Source organism: Callospermophilus lateralis, chromosome 2 (assembly GCF_048772815.1).
Source record: "Callospermophilus lateralis isolate mCalLat2 chromosome 2, mCalLat2.hap1, whole genome shotgun sequence".
In the NCBI taxonomy this organism is placed as follows: domain Eukaryota; kingdom Metazoa; phylum Chordata; class Mammalia; order Rodentia; family Sciuridae; genus Callospermophilus; species Callospermophilus lateralis.
This window is the reverse complement of record NC_135306.1, coordinates 27,171,702-27,188,739: the sequence shown is the minus strand read 5'-3', so window position 1 is coordinate 27,188,739 and position 17,038 is coordinate 27,171,702. Positions and strand designations below refer to the sequence as shown.

Sequence of the window (17,038 nt, the reverse complement as noted above, 5' to 3'; positions counted from 1 at the left end):
TGACAGTGACCTCCCCTAAATGCACCAAGGGTCCTAGGACCCTCCAAAAAGACCCAACAGTTTTCCCCTACTCCATCCTGGCAAGTGGATTCCTGGGAAGAGAGCATGTTCCCAGGAATTCCTGGAATATCACACCTAAAAATCCCTGTGGGAGTGGTAAATGTCAGAAGCACTAAGGAGGAGGGGGAATAATGATCCCTCATGCCCTGATTATCTCCACTCCACCAGGAGCCTTGGGTCCCTTTGCTCCTGCCTGGCTGCCTGGCTGCCTGCTGTCCTGGGGCTAGCTGAGGCTCAGCACTGGAGATGGTGATGCGGCTGGAGGAAGGCTGGTTGGTGACCGCTAGTAACCCAGCTGCACATGACGGTGGCCAGCTGCCAGCTGGCTCCCTCCTGAAGCCTCCCAGCTGGCAACAGCTCTGAAGTCAGACAAGCCATGGCTCCTGGGCTGTCCCAAGGGCATGGTAAACTCAGGACCTACACACAAAGCTGGCTTCTAACACCCACCCAGATGACAAGCTAGGTTCAGGCAGGACTTCCTAAAGGCCTCTGGGTCTCAGGCCAGCTGGTGCATCTAGACTAGGAAAAAAAAAAAATAGAGCATGCAAAGCTTATTCACCACCCCTCCCCAGCTAAAGTACAGGAACAATAGTTCACAAAGCTGTTTCCCATCCATTATGTCATTTCGTCTGTCTCATAAGCCAAGAGAACCAGCTCTGCCCACTCGGACCCTGGGCACACTACTTAGCCTTTCTGTGCCTCAGTTATTTTCTTTGTAAAATGGGAAGATTAAGAGCATCTATGTCACTTTCTAGCTGTGTGTCCTTGGACAAAGTATTTTAATTTAATGGTCCTTCAATTTTCTCACTCATCAAATGAGGTTAAAATTAGAACCAACCTCATGAAATAGGTAGGGAAATTAAATATGTTAATTTACTTAGAAGCACTTAGAACAATGGCTGGCTACACAGAGAGTGTTCAGTAAATGCTAGCAACTATTACTGCTTCTGTTGTTTTTATTAATTATAGGATTGTTGGGAGGATTAAAAAATAGTAGCAACTGGCATTTATTACATATTGACCATGTTTCTGGCACTGGGCTCAGTCTTTTATAAGAATTACCTCATGGATAATGTTGAGTACATGCTGAGTGAGGACCTAACACATGGATGGCTGCTATCATTATGATTCCCTGTCTCCCCCATTCTTCAGAGGAGAAAACAGCTCAGAGGTTTAATGGGTGCCCAAGGACTTATACTTGATGCCAGATCTTCTGGGAGATAGATCTCTATGATCCTACTATGCTTACCTTCTTCTCATCTCTCCTCCTGTCTCTCAGCATTTGCTTCATAGCTAAAACTGGCTTCCCTTCAAGGAATTTTCCAGGGACACATCTGCTTTTCAGTTGTAATATGCCTAGGCTGCTCTGCCCATGACTGTTTTCAGCCCCTACACTGGGCCAAGCTTGCCTCCTAATGGATTTCACCTTCAGGAAAGAGATGGGGTCAGAGATGCTTAGGGGCTCACAGCTGACCTCAACTCCATCTCTGCTCTTCTATTTGAATGTTCCTCTGCTGAGATCCTGTGATGAAGTCCTTGCAGAAAAGAGGTCCAGATCCTCCCTAAATTGAATAAATCCAGTCTACAACTAATAGCAGCCAGCTGAGGGGTAGAGGTATTTGCCTGCACATTGCATATCAAAGGCAGCATGTCCCCGAAGAGGTGACTTCTGGGCTGCGGGCAAGTCACTTCCCCTCTTTGAGCCACAGTTTCCTCCTCTGAAATAGCAAGACTCACCTAGAAGGGTTGTTCCAAGACTGAATGAAAGAATAATGTCAGCGCATAAAGATCTGGCGAGAGGAGTTAGCCAGCTCACAGTTAAAATTCGACAGCCTGGAGCACGGAGGCAGCTCACAGTAAAGTGAGCATGCATGCACATGAAGGATGGAGAATATGGAGATGTGGGACCTAGATTCTCACCGAGGAATGAAAACATGTGCCTAACCTGATAGCTCTGATCCAGAGAAGGACATTTGTCTAGAAAGCTTACAAAACCCTACTTTGCCATAGAAGATGGAGAAAGCTATGTGACAGAAAGCCCAAAAAAGTAGCCATGGGAAGGCCTCAGTGGGGAGCTGTCTTTACATTTGATGCTCAGGTAGTCATGGCATAAGCTGGACCTTGTTAAGAAACAGGCACACACTGAAGGACCCAGGAGCAGCAGTGTGCTGGAGCTGCCATGTTCCTACTCATGAGAAACAATAGGTAAATGAACAGAACTATTGCAAACTCGTTGTTAAACGTGGACATTATTAAAAATAAATTAAGTAAATCATTTTAAAATCAATGACAAGCACTCAGAAATCACCACTTCTTACTTATTTTACCACATCTGACTACCACCTATGCTTATGAAGTTGTTCATCTCTATTTTATGTGTGTGGTGGCAATACTGTATCATGCCACGCTACTGCACATCTCTTCTCAAGACCATGTTCAGTGGTGTCACATTTTAACTCAAAATCATCCATAGAGCATTTCTACCACAGAAATGGGAAACCTTACAAATCTCCATCTCCTCCCTTCCCTGAAGAGCCCGTTGTTAAACATTTACCGTGAGCACACCACTGACAACCTCTCCACTGTTCTAATGCCTCCAAAGGAGTGGGATTTTATGAGATTTTGAGCCAGGCTGTGTTTAAGGCTGAGGCTACACTTCCTCTGTTGATTAAATCTCTTACCACAACTTTGTACTAAGAGGGCTTATAGAGCATCACGTGAGGACTAATAATCCCAGGAGTGGTGAAAGGGCACAAGTGTGCAAAACCTCATACAATGTAGAGAAGGCTTCATGATGCATGCAGCTAGAGGGGAGTTATACAGGAAGAGACTAAAGCAGAAATGCAAACCCAGAGTCTTTTCTTGTCCTCTTCAGTCTTCACAATGTTCCTGCAAGAATTCCGCTCAATTAAGAGTTGGCCTGATGGACCACAGTGGATCTTAGACAGTCCCCAGGAGTTTGGAGAGCACCTATTACTCAAGGCCCATTCAAGGCCTAGACTTCGGGGGGGCATGATTTGATACAAGACACAAAGTAACTCCATCCAACAGAATGTTGATTCTCAGCTGTCATCTGACTCTGCCTCAGTTAATAACTTCCCATCATGATGATTATGACTTCTTGATGCCTGGCCTGCCTGCTTACCACCAGTAGAAGCAAGATGGACCTGCGACAACAAATTAAATAAATCTGCATTATCATCCTGGAGAGGAAATGACTTGATTTTCAGTGGTAACAGGGATATTACCAACTTTCAGCTGCATCTCATTATTCTTCTTTGCCTTTCTCAGCCACCTAACAATGAGGAATGAAAGCACGTGCCCAGCCTGGCAGCTCTGATCTAGAGAAAGACATTTTTTCCAGAAACCTTACAAAACCCCATTTTTTCTCCTCACCTCAAAACCAATCAGCTCCCAAGACCCCTATATCACCAGACACCTGAATGATTTAGAAATAATAATGCAGGGCTGTAGTGCACTTGCCTTGCATGTGTGAGGCACTGGGTTTGAAATTCTCAGCACCACGTATAAATAAATAGAATAAAGATCTATGAACAACTAAGGGAAACATATTTTTAAAAAAGAAATAATAATGCAGACTCTGGAGTTAGAGAGATTTGGAGTTAAATTCCTGCTCTGCCACTTGACCTTGCATAGGGTCAAGTGTATCAGTTCAGTTGGGACAGGAAAGTCAACAATGTGGGGGGGAAAAAGAAGATCTTCAGCAACTTAAAATAAGAAATATTTAGTTCTCATCACAATACACATCCAACAGTTTAGTGGAAAGCAGTGCTCTGTGTAGTCACTCAACACCCCAGGCTGGAGGAGGTTTCGGATTATAATGTCATGAACATGTAATCTTCAGGGATACAGAGACAAGGATCAGGTTTAGACTGTTAGCCATTCATCCCGTAAGTAGCTCAATGGCATTCCTGTTTGTGTTCTGTTAGCCTGAACTAGTCATATAGCCCTGCCTACGGTTTAGTAATCATAGCTTTCCATATTATCAGGAAGTAAGGGAGAACTGATATGGGTAAATACATCTACTACATCCAGGCTCTCAGGATGGGATACTACTGTGTAGGTACTGTGTTTTTCCTAGGTTCTTGCAGGTCCAGCAGACTATGGATCCATTAAATGAGGAGAAAGCCCTACAGTTTGTGTAACCACTCATCAAGAGGCTCTATTCTACTCTCTCACCCTCAACGCTGTCCACAATGAACTGGGTCAGTTCACCAGCCTGGGTTTATGCCCAGGGCCCTTCATTCTGGTTATTTTTGCCCTATTGTCTTGCCTGATTTTCTGCCATCCATCTCCAAGCTTGATCCCTAAGAAGGGATTACTCTGTAAAGAAGGACCAGAGATTTTGTTTCTTGTCAGCCTTACCAGTTCTCCTTAAGACCAGTTAATTAACGTTTTTAGCAGTTAAGTCATCTTAGATCCTCAAGCTTCTTAGGCGCCGAAGGATAAAAAATTTCATAGCCATGATAAATTTACTGGTGAAGATAAAATAAATTTAAGCTGACCTATGTAGAAAAATACTATGTACAAAGATACTTATTGGAGCATTGCTTCTAATAGCAAAACATTGGGAATAACCGAAATGTCCATCAAAGGAGAATGTTTACAAATATGAATCATCTATCTGATGGATGTGTTCATTCTGCCTGTCAAGTTCATCAGGGTTAAAGAGAGAGAGAGAGAGAGAGAGAGAGAGAGAGAGAGAATGCACACAACAAAGCCAGATTACTTATTGTGAAGTTCACTGAGAGCTCTCCTGGCCCTGTAGGTCCCAATGTAACCTTCTCTTATTTTGCTTGCTCTGCAATTAGTCTTTCCCAAGTGGATTTTATTGCTTCTTTTGGGCCCACCCTTACAGAGAGCATCTTTCTTGGGCAGCCAGGGACCAGCTCATTCATAACTGGGTAGTTTTTGCTAGTGTATCAGTCCCTAGTCTAATCTTTTGTCATTAGAAAGCAACAGGCTCTCCTCCCAATTAGAGGTTGTTTTGGTTTCTAATGAATCCCTCTTCAGTCAGTCAAAGTCAATGGAATATTATGCAGGCTTTAAAAATTGTATTTGCCAGAAGTTTTTTAAAGACATAGATACAGATGAAATATTGCTATGTTCTAAGAAATTATAAAATTGAATCTATGGTATGACACATGCTATAAATAAATGAACCTTTAAGACATTATGCTAATTGAAATAAGCCTATCAAAAGGGGCAAATATTGGGTTGGAGGTTCTAGTTTAGTGATAGAGTGCTTGCCTCTCACACTTGTGAGGCACTGAGTTCAATCTTCAGCACCACATAAAAATAAATAAATAAAAATAAGGTAAAAGGAAGGGCAAATATTGTATGATTCCACTTATATGATTTCATTTATATGAGGTATTTATGGTAGTCAAGTTCACAGACAGAGAGGAGAATGGTGGTTGCTAGGCTCTGGGGTAGTTATTGTTTTGTGAACCTAGAACTCCAGGTTTTTAAGATGAATCAAGTTCTAGAGATGGATGGTGGTGATGGTTGCACAACATGAACATACTTAACACTATTGAACTGTACACTTAAAATGGTTAAAATGATAAATTTTGTCATGCATATTTTACCATTGTTTTAAAAACTAAATATATGGTGTCACTTCAGATGTGTAATTGTGCATGTGTGTGTGAGTGTGCATGTATGTGTGCATGTTTCAAGGGGGGGTACTCTGCCTTCAGCAAGGGGGGAAAATATACTACAATTTCTTCCCAAATATTCTTCCATTAGCAGGTAAATTCCATTAGCAAACTATGGCTCTTCAACCTATTCCTGCTTCCCATCTCTTTCATAAAAAATAAAATTTGCTTTACTGGAATGTGCATTCATTTGTGCATTCCCTGTGTTTGCCTTGTGCGACATTGACAGGTGGGGTGGTTGTTATGGTTCGTTCAAAGCCTAATATATTGACTATATGACCCTTTACAGGAAAGGCTTGCTGAGTCCTGCTTTAGTGCATTGAGAACATACACGAAGACCAGAAGAATGGGCAAAACTTTACTTTGGGTTCCAAATCCCATATTTCAAACCAAACAAACTCCGTAGTCTTGGAGATTCCAAAGTTGGCATCAATTCTCTATTCAATTGTTCTCCAACTTTTCAACAGGCTCAAAGTCTCATTCTAGACATGCAAGACACTCAACAGGGACTCTACAGGTGAGGAAGACAAAAATGAAAAAAGTGTTCACATCTGGATTAGCATTGCCCAAGACCATCCCCTATTACCTGAAACTTGGAATGTACTAGACAAAGGAGAAATGGAACAACATGTCACATTTGCAAACATAGACATATTTTTTTTAAATCTGGAAGGCAATATACCAATAAAATCACTGTGATATCTTTAAATCATGGTATCATGAGTAGTTTTTATATTCATCTGAACAAAATTTTATGTTTTATGATGTTATAGATGGCCTCACTTTTATAACAAAATAAAATTATTTTAGTAGTTTTATAATACTAGTATTTTAAAAAGATGGTGAATTGAAACTGAGGAAGAAACACATGAAGACATGTTAGAGGGGTCAAAAGTCTGGGTAACCCTTCACCCATCTAAGTTTGTTTTCTTGTCTGAGATGCTTCTCAGAAAGAGCTGAAATCTGGCAAGCCCAACATCTGAGCCACATGACCCATAAATTTCATTTGTCCTGGCACTCTCTGCTCCTCTGGGAATGCCTGTGCCCCCTAAAAACAGCCTCTAAGCTGCCGCATACTTTTTCTCTCCAGTTGATCACAGGTTCTCTTTTCAAAGGACACTGGCATTAATTCCGCAGAGCAGGAAAAGTCAGACCTGGATTAGGATCCACTGCTGAGCTGAGCGGGGATGAATTGTGGAATCTCTCATCTATGAAAGGGAGCTAATCCTACCTTCGGGAGAAGAGGAAATTTTCTGCTGTTCTGCCCACTTCCTTCCTCCTTTTCCCAAGAAAGACTAAATGCTAATCTGAATTGCACACAGTGACTGAGTCTTCTTGTTCATGGTGGGGACTCTGGGTTCCAAGCTCATGTAGACTGATGGTTCCACCTGCCCCTCATTTGCTGGGGCAAGAGGATCCTTCCTCCATACAGAAAGAGGCAAAGCCACCTTGCACTCATTCCTTTGATTTCCTGCCAAGTAGCTGATCAGAGCGTAGTGACATTCTAAGGTTTGAATTTAAGGAGAGGGAAAAAAAAGGACTTTCAAGTCTTTATCTTACCTGTGTCACAGGGATATGTACTAGGTTTTTGGCATAAGCCTAGATATTTTCTTCATATTACAAAACCAAGCCATGCTTCCTACAAAATTAAGAAAGAGTCACTACTCTTTTAATACTTACCTCACAGAAGTCTAGGGAAGACTCACTGAAACTAAATGAAACAAAGGAGCTAATGGACAGGCAGGTGCACTATAGCAGCTTAAATCATGGAACTTTTTATTTTCTTCTCCTCTTGCTCTTCTTCATTTTGATCTCAGGGTTCCTTCTTCTAATCACAATAGCATTTATCATACTTAACTGTAAACCACGTGTTTACTAAACTATGAATGCCTAGGAGGACCAAGTTCTTAATCACCATATAATTCCCAGAGCCAAACACAATGCCTGGTAGTTACTCATTTAATATTTGATGAATTGAAAGAATGAATATATGATAAAACAGTGACTTTACGCTTATTGATTCTCTAAACCTGTTCCTCTCCTAGTATTTCCTAGCCCAATTAATAGCAACTTAATCTTTCCAGTTGCTTAGACCACAAAATATGTTCAGACTCTCTTCCTCTAACAATTCATATCTCAATCATTAGCCAAATTCAGTTGGTTCAGTTTACTGCTATCATAAAGGCCAAAGCCATCATCTTCCATGAGCCTATTTTTAATATAAGAGTGATCTTTTATAAAGATTGGTCAGTCCAGTTACTTTTCAGCTCTGGCTTCTCATTTTGCACACAAGACAAAACAAATTTCTTACCATAACCCCCAAGACTCCTTTTATCTCCCCCTCCCTCGATACTCTGACTTCACCTCCTACTTCTCAGGAACAGGCCTACTCTGCTCCAGCCATGTCTGCCTCCTGATTGCAGCTAAAACATACCAGACATTCTCTCACCTCAGCCCTCTGCAATGTACAGGTCCTCAGCCTAGAATGCTCTCCCCTACATATCAGCCTGTTTCATCTCTTTCAGACCCTCTATACTCAAACCCTCTACAAGTTGTTCTTGTAGGAAAATCCCACCTCCTGGTAGCAGAGTCAGCCCCAACACCCACCTATCAAAATGTTCTCCAAAGGTCTGCAGGTTGGGAGTGTAACTCAGTGGTGGAGCACTTGCCTAGCATGTGTGAGGCCCTAGGTTCAATTCCCAGCATCACAAAAGGTCTGGATATTTTCAACTCATAAATGGTCACTTGGTCCTTTTGGGGATGCATAGGTAGAATATTTATCAAATGTGATTAAAATGGCATGGTATGATTTCTCCTTATTAAATAAGTTCTGGCTTAAACCTGGAAAATGGGTTTAGAGATAATTTTCCTTTTGACAATTATAGTTGATCTTGCTCAACAGCTCTTGATTTTTCTCTTTTCTCATTATGGAAGTGAAACAATACCATAGGCATTGTTTATCTATCTTTGCCTTTAAGGCTTAAGTGGCTCTAACTTCAAGGAGTCCCATCAGACCAACTGATTACAGGGATCCCTATCTGTGGCAGCATCTCCCTCTAACCTCAGGCCATGGAGGACCCTCATTACTCAGCCTTTTGACAGTGCCAATGATCCACTTGCAATGCCTTAGGTGATACAGGTATCTCTGGGCCCTGAGGGACAACATAGTCTGCTGGTAGTCCCACATAATAACTCCCTTCTAACACACCCACCTTCTTAGAACTTCTGGCACTTTTCTTAGTTCTTTGCCAAGGAAGTTTGAGCTTCCCCACGTCATTTATTATGGGCTGTCTTCATTTAGAAGCCACTCCAGCAGGGTAATGAAGTCAGCTCCAGTTGTCCCTGGTAGGATATTAATCACCAAGTCATGAGACAGTGCTCCCACATCAACAAATTCTCCAGCTACCCTTATATTCTACTTCCTCCTGATGCAATATTCCCCAAGACCCTTTCCATAGAGGTCACGCTGGCTCTAGTTAACCAGCTCCTGCAGTTCTTTTGTAAGCACATTATTTCCTCATGAAGAAAGGATTATTTTTCCATTAGGGTTTGGGTGCAGCTTGTCCCTAGTTTGAGGGCTAAGGACAATGACCACCAGAAAGAGCAGATCTTAAGAAGTACAGGTATCATCATGCACGGGACTTGTCTATGGAAAAAATTTTGCCAGGCTCCAATCAAAGGGAGATTGCTTTCTTCTAAAAAGGGTAAAGAGGCTGCTTCTGTTACCTTCAGTGTTGATAGGAAGCTGGAAATGCAAGATTCTTAGTCCAATACCCCATATGTTCCCTCCAAGGTGTTGCTTCTTACTCCCTTCCTATCAGAACTCCTATCCGTGAGGAATTCACTATGTTCACTATGCATGAACATAGGGAAGCTAGCTTTACATTCTGTCTTTTCTGGAGCTCTGCCACTCTTGAATCCTGGGTCTGATTTTCATTACAGTCTTATCTGAGGCTACAGGAGTTGAGGTTTTCCCTAATGCTCCTTTGACTTTTTGTAATGTATTTCGACTTGATTGTTAGCTAACCAAAGTCTATCATTTGCTTTCTTCAGAGTTTCTTTTAAAAGGCAAATCCAACTCCACAATCCTTATAATAAGAAAAAACAGTCCTAATACCCCCATGCCATTCAGAGTCTCAGCTAAGCTAATAATCCAATGCTTTACCTTCTGCATGTACCCCCTCCTAATCTATCACTAATCTACTACTAGTGAAAATTTCAGCAATTGTGAGGCCCCAGAATGCCAGGATTACCACCACCATACCTACCACCAGCTAAGGATGATTGGCAAGTGAACCAGTTCTGGAATCCTGCCTGAGAGTCAGCTTTCTGGAGTCACTCCTGTCTCAGCCTGGGCTCCCTCTCCAAAGCAGAGCCCTGCAACAAGAGCTCTCAGCAACAGCAAAGAACTACAGGGAAAGAAACAGAGTTTAAACCTACCAGGACCTTTTGAAGAGGCATCTAGACAGCAACCCTGAATTATCTGCAAGGGCATAGAGGGAGGCAGGGAGGCTTTCATCCATCACTCCCATTCTTCACTGTCAAGGGTTGCCCTCTAGGCTGTTAAGGAATTCACATCTCTATGCTGCACATGTGTGAGTGTCAAGTGGACTTCCATGGAGGCAGGCAGGGGGAAGAAAGCAAGGGATGTTTAGTACATCTGAGGCCAGATGCTGTCAGATTACATCTGTGTAGAGCTGGTTGTCAAATCAATGGCATACATGGTGGGCCAAGTCTGCAAACTTTCTCTGAAAAAAGGTCAGATAGTAAATATTTTAAATTTTGCAGGCTACATATGGTCTCTGTCATATCTTCTTTATTATTTGAAAATCCTTTACAAATGGGGGAATATGTTCCTAGTTGGTGGCCTTGGAAAGACAGACCTCTGCCAGATTTGTCTGGTGGGCTGCACTTTTCATGGAAGGATGGAGACCTCTCCTGATGCAGAAGCCCTCCCTGACCACTTTATTAATAAATGCACCTGCCCTTCATAGCTCCCAATATCCCTTTTGCTGTCTCTCTTTAGCATTTATCACTTTCTAAATATTATATAATTTACATATTTATTTAGTTTATTGTCTGGATATTTCAATAGAATGTCAGCTCAGTACAGGAAAGGATTTGTCATCTGGTTCATTCATTGCCTATTACGGCATGGAGAGAGTGCATAACCTATAGAAACCTTTTGATATATTTTTGTTAAACAAATTAAAATTACACAATAGCATGCTTTGCATTTAGCTCTTTACAAATGCCATGTGTATTTGACACGCATTTTAATATTCATTTTTTGTTATATCTAACAATCACCTTTTTCAGGTAGGCAAAGCAGGTGCTTGCATAAACAGCATACTCCCTCTGTAATCAGTTCCTTATCAGTGAAATGGATATAATAATATTTGCTTTATAGGGAATTGTGAAGATTAAATGAAACAATATACTGGCAGAGGTGATAGTAGAATCCAGTACAGAGGTTGTCAATTGGCAGCCTTTAGGGAGGGTGTGGGAAGGGGTTGGAGCACAGTGCTTATCTCTTTGGGTTCCATTCCATAAAAAAGTGGTGACACAGCCACATCAATGTTTATTGCAGCACAATTCACAATAGCTAAAATGTGGATCCAACCTAGATCCAACCATCTGATATAAGGATACTGATTGATAATGGAATGGTGGGGAGCATGGGAGGAATAGACGAATTTTAGATAGGGCAAAGGGGAGGGAGGGGAAGGTGGGATATGGGGGTAAGAAAGATGGCAGAATGAGACAGACATCATTACCCTAAGTACGTGTATGAAAACACGAATGGTATGACTCTACTTTGTGTTCAACCAGAAACATGAAAAATTATGCTCATTTGTGTAATATGAATTGAATTTCATTCTGCTGTCATATATAACTAATTAGAATAAATAAAATTTTAAAAATTAAATAAAAGAAAGTGGTGAAAACCCCAGTCTTTGCAAATTCTAGCCCCACTGAAAAGAAGAAAAGGCAGAACCTCATCTGTACCATCCACAGGCACCATTCACACCATCTACAATACCGCCTTCAGTCTGGGTTTTGTTTAAACCCCATGCATGTTCAAAGGTAGTTTTTTAGGTAGGTGTTCTGCTTAGTTGCAATATAAAATGCTTCTTGCCAGTGGTGTTTAGTTTGACACATTTATTAGTCTTCTCTGAACTGTAGACATGTTGAGTAATGTGCCCCTGGCTTAGAGATAAAAGGTTTTGGTAGAAGTCAGGCCTAGGTTTGACTCAACTACTAAATGAAACATTGTGAACCTTGTTTTATTCATTTATATGAAACTGGGATACTTTTGCCTCCTTAATTGCCATGTGTTCCAAAGTGTAACACTTAAGACCCCAGATTTACATGTCTCCCAGGTCAGTCCCTTTTCTGATTTTCCAAAAGGACTTCAACCTGCAGAAATGTGGATGAAAGGAAGAATCACTTGTTTGTTCTCAAGACTATTGTCTTATCTACACTAGAAACTCTGTATTCCAAAGAGATGCCGCCAATCCTTGTTGCTGCCTCTACTGATGCCAAAATAATCACCCTAAGCTCAGGATGGTTGTTAATCTCCAAACATGGTCTCCCAACAATCCTTGGTTCTAGACATTCACTCCCTCTCCTTAAATTTAGGCACACCTAGACTAACTTTAGATGAATAAATGTGGCCAAAGTGATACTGTATGACTTGCACAGTTAGGTTAGAATAAATGATGCAACTTCCATTTGGAAAATGAATTTGAGAGGAATCTAGACTTCATGTTAGAATTCCAATTACTCTATGAAGTCCAAGATACAGAATTATTCCCTATGGAAGAAAATCAAGCCCCTGGTTAATAGCTTCAGTTCTACTTCTATTTAATAGCCAGCACCAACTTGGGCTTCCACTGTTACAATTCCCTCAAACCAGTCCTTCAAACACTTTTCCAGGCCATAAGCCTGGCACAAAGATGGCTGGGTTAGGACAGATTCTAGAGTCCACTGTCAAAGAGATGTATCAATAAGGATCACAATAGGAAAGAGATGGTGCTTTCAGATTAGAATAATTTGAGATCTTAATAAAGAACTTTTTATAAGGAATCGGTAAAAAAGGACCCACAAGGATAGTGAAGTAACTTGAGCCTACTAAGTGAATGTTACTACCTTTATGCCTACAACCATGAGAGAAAGGACAGCTATGAAAAACTTACAGAGACAGTCGAACAGATAATACTATCTTAAAAGGAACTATGCCCTTCAGACTAGCAACATATTCAATCCTAAGTAACACTGCAGGAATGAGCAAGAGAAATAAATGTCCAGACCTCCTTCCCATGTCCTTCTTCTTATTTCCTGCTGGAGCTTTTCATTTGCCAAATCAAGGAGAAGTGAGAAGCAAGAAAGCCTGCTGAGGTCTTATGTTTTTTCAGACAGATAAATCTCCTGGGGTTGAGGGTCAGGTGGTCAAAGGCAAATGAAAAATACCTGTCACATAGACTCAGAGCATCATTACCTTCCACAATCAGCCCCCAAATCCATCTCTTTCTTTCCTGATAGAGATTTTATCCTGTGAGTGTTGATGTCCTTCCCTGTCAATCAGGTGCAACCAAATTGATTTCAACAATTTTAACTTTGGATAGGTCTTGAGGCATTTTGAGAGAGCAGGACTGGAAGATGGGCTGCATCTCAGAGCTACAAGAGCAGTTAACGGCATAGGGTCAAGAGAGCACACAATGGGTGGGGTTCAGTAGGGATGACAGGAAATGGCATCCGTGTGTGTATTCTTGGAACAGCAAGGTAACAGGTATCAGACTGGGGAGCAGGCAGTCTCCAGATATGGGGCAGTCAGATAAGCAGGGAAGCAAAAACCAAAGTGAAGGAGTCATGGCTTCAGGGGTATCATAGGCTCCCAGGAAGATCATGGACACCTTCAGATATGAAAGAGAAAAACCAAGCTTCCTCTCTCTTGTTCAGATTGGCCTAGACAAGCTGAGCCTTCAAATATAATGATGAATGACAAGCTGTCAGAAGCCGAGAATGAAACGGAAGCTCAAACACCAGATCTCTAGTCATGCTTCTCCAGGAACACCTCCTCACCATTACCACCACCCATATCTTTCCCATATTTATAAGCTAGTTCCTAACCTCTCTAACAGAAAGCCAATGAAACATGATTTACTTCTCTTCTAAACCTCCAATTATCCTGCCCTGTACTTCCCAGGGAATATGTCACATTATATCTTTCATTTGCAGTCATGATTTTGCCTCTATGTTATAGGTATCTGGGGGACAGTGATTACTAACATTTTAATGGATTTTCATCCCATATCTGCAAAGAGCTACATAAGCTCAACAGCTCCTTAGCCTTTTGGAACCCAGTTCCTCATCTGTAAATAAGCCCAGCAAAACCTATCTGCCACTCTACATAGAGCCAAGGAGTGTGAGGGAAGAGAGGGGGCATAGGGGTAGGAAAGATGGTGGAATGAGATGGACATCATTACCCTAAGTACATGTATGAAGACACAAATGGTATGAATGTACTTTGTGCACAACCAGAGATATGAAAAATCGTTCTCTATATGTGTAATATGAATTGTAGTGCATTCTGCTGTCATTTATAACAAATTAGAATAAAAAATTTTTAAAAAATTTTAAAAACAGATATTATTGGTTAGGCATCAAGAATGCAAAGATACAGAAAAGTGAAGAAAATTAAAGAATAAAATCAAAATGCAAAAATAAAAATGAACACTAAATAGTAGATAGCCAAGACTATTAATTCTTAATCAGTTATTTTGATGTTACCTGGTAAACCAGGAAAGATAGATTTCTATTCACTTTCATTGAAGAACATATAATTTAGGCTTTTTGTAAAATTCAAGGAGGAACATAGAAAAGAATTGTTACTCATAAGTGGGGTAATATCAGAGGGAAAAAATGAATATGAGCGATGAAAATCAAATAATTCCTGATATATAGTTATTCGCAGGGAAAATAGTTTGTTTTTAGCCTTTATTGTATTTTCCTCATTTTATGAATTAAAAAATAATGGCTTAATATTCTTTTAAGTGAGAAGTTAAAGGTAATACCTTATATTGTATCAACTTCAAGTTAATAACTTACTAAAGTTAAAAGAAAAAGAAAATCCCACCCTGCCTATTCCTTTCAAGGCTGTTCTGCAGAGCCACCAAAGCCAAACTTACTAATATACTTTATAAATGTTGACGTGTTTGGCAAATATGACAACAGAGGGGAACACTGAGACTCCAAAAATGTTAAGGAATTTCTTTACTAGGTCTTGAGAAAATCATGGCAGGATTACAGTGAGACTACCCATCCTACTCCCACCTCTGCTTCTCTAAAGAACAAAATAAAGAACATGGACTCAAGAGCGCTGCACTCCTTATAAGCTCAGCAAACCTGGACAAGTTATTGAGCTCTTCCTCCAGTACTATTTACTATTCACTTTTGTATCTCCAGGTGCATAACTGACATCCAGTGTTAAGGGGCCAGAGCAATGTCTAAAGAAGCAGAGGGCAGTCAACTATCAGCTGCTATCATGGGCATGACACCTAACCTCTCTGGAAGACTTCCTTGAGTTACACCTCAAAGCCTTGAGCTAGATTAGCTGCTTTCAAATTCTCCTATGTAATACTTTAAATTTCTTTTAATAAATCATTCTTAAAGATCTGTTTTATTCTTTGTACTGGAGACGATAATTTCAGTTTTTAAAAATGAATTTAGTGCGTGTTAAGTATGTTTGAAGAGCAAAAATCTTGCTTGGCCTCTTACTAGCTTCATGAACTTGACCAAACATTAAACTCTCAGGTTCAGTTTACTCCTTGGTAGCTTTGTCATAGAATTGTCATGAGGATTAAATATTTAAAGCACCTAACACCGTTAATAGCACATGATAAATGCCTAATAAATTAAAGCCACAGAGCCAAACAATAATTACAATTTAGTTCTAAAAATTACCTTTAAAAATAGATTTTAAAAGCTTGAAATCAGTCTTCATAAACCAAACAGGTTGAAATGCCAGTCATTCACATTTACATTACCAGCCACCAAGAATTTACCACCCACTAGGGATCCATTCCTCTTTAACTCTTTGTGTTTCTCTTTCCTCTGGAATAACTTTCCTATCTTCCCCACCTGACGAATTCCTGTACTTCTTTTAATACTCAGATAAAATGTCACTTGTTCCAGTGTGTTCCCCACTCTCCTGGATAAGTAGAAATTCCCAGTAATCCCACATTTCTATGACAACAGCCATTATTTATCATGTGAAATGCCATATTTATTTATTTATTTTTATATGGTGCTGAGGACCTAACCCAGGGCCTCACACATACTAGGCAAGCGCTCTATGACTGAGCTCAGCCCCCAGCCCCAAATGTCATATATCTTAATGGCCATGTGCTCTACTAGACCATGACTTTCTCAAGAATAAGGCTAAGCATAGGGCCTGGCACACAGTTGACACTCAATACTTAATATGTTTTTATTGTTTGAATGAATTAAAGCAAAAAAAATTTTGTTACTTTTAGCTGATATTTAGTAAATTTAGTCATTACTTATAAGAAGATAGAGCACATTGAAGGCCTGATAGTTACTACAGGTGCAGGTGCAAGTTAAAAAGAAAAAAGAACTAATCAGAGCTTTTAGAAATTCAGTCTCACACAGATATGGGAATGAGTTCAGTGATTGTTACTCACTGCCTCACAACCAGAAAAATCCTAAAATAGACACTTTCTGTGCTGCTTTATTGAAAGCATCAGAAAAGCTTCCAAACTCTTGGGAATCACATGGCTCATCTTTTCAAGTCAAAGCAAAGGTGAGCACAAATAAATCCAGGATTTAGCACACTATAACTACTGCCCCCGACAGGATTTAAGTTTCAACAACTTTGGTGGAAAACCAAAATGTTGCTTCAGTCATTTTTTTCCCAAAGAAAATTATAACTCTTGCTTTCAATTATGGACATTGAAATCTCAAGCTGAATCACACACATTTATATTTTGGGACCTATTTACCCAATATGTGAGGAGTTCAGTTCAGATATAGCAGGTTTATAACTATCACTAATTACCATGGAAAGTTAGTATAAATTACTTTATCTTTCTGGATATTAGTTTTATTCATTGAAAAAAAATGAGAACTTTGGAATAAATAATTTTCAACATCTATATGACTTTCAGCAAAGTTGCAGAAAAGAAGAAGCAGAGGGGTGTCATTTGGAATAAGCAGAATTGGCATCTGCTGATATAATATTTTTTTTAAAGAAGGAAGAACCTCCATCCAAAAAT

General features: G+C 40.3%; 1 long non-coding RNA gene across 5 annotated transcripts in view; it reads right to left on the bottom strand.

Annotated features, from left to right (window-relative positions):
* Positions 1-6,083: 6,083 nt before the first annotated feature.
* Positions 6,084-17,038, bottom strand: part of LOC143392378 (uncharacterized) — a 37,287-nt gene continuing 26,332 nt past the window's right edge. For all 5 annotated transcript variants that reach the window (XR_013090358.2, XR_013090360.2, XR_013090357.2 and 2 more), the window contains 3 exons: positions 10,010-10,150; positions 8,954-9,083; positions 6,084-6,252 (listed from right to left, as the gene is read on the bottom strand). This is a non-coding gene — a long non-coding RNA (uncharacterized LOC143392378). The remainder of the gene's footprint in view (positions 6,253-8,953; positions 9,084-10,009; positions 10,151-17,038) is intronic.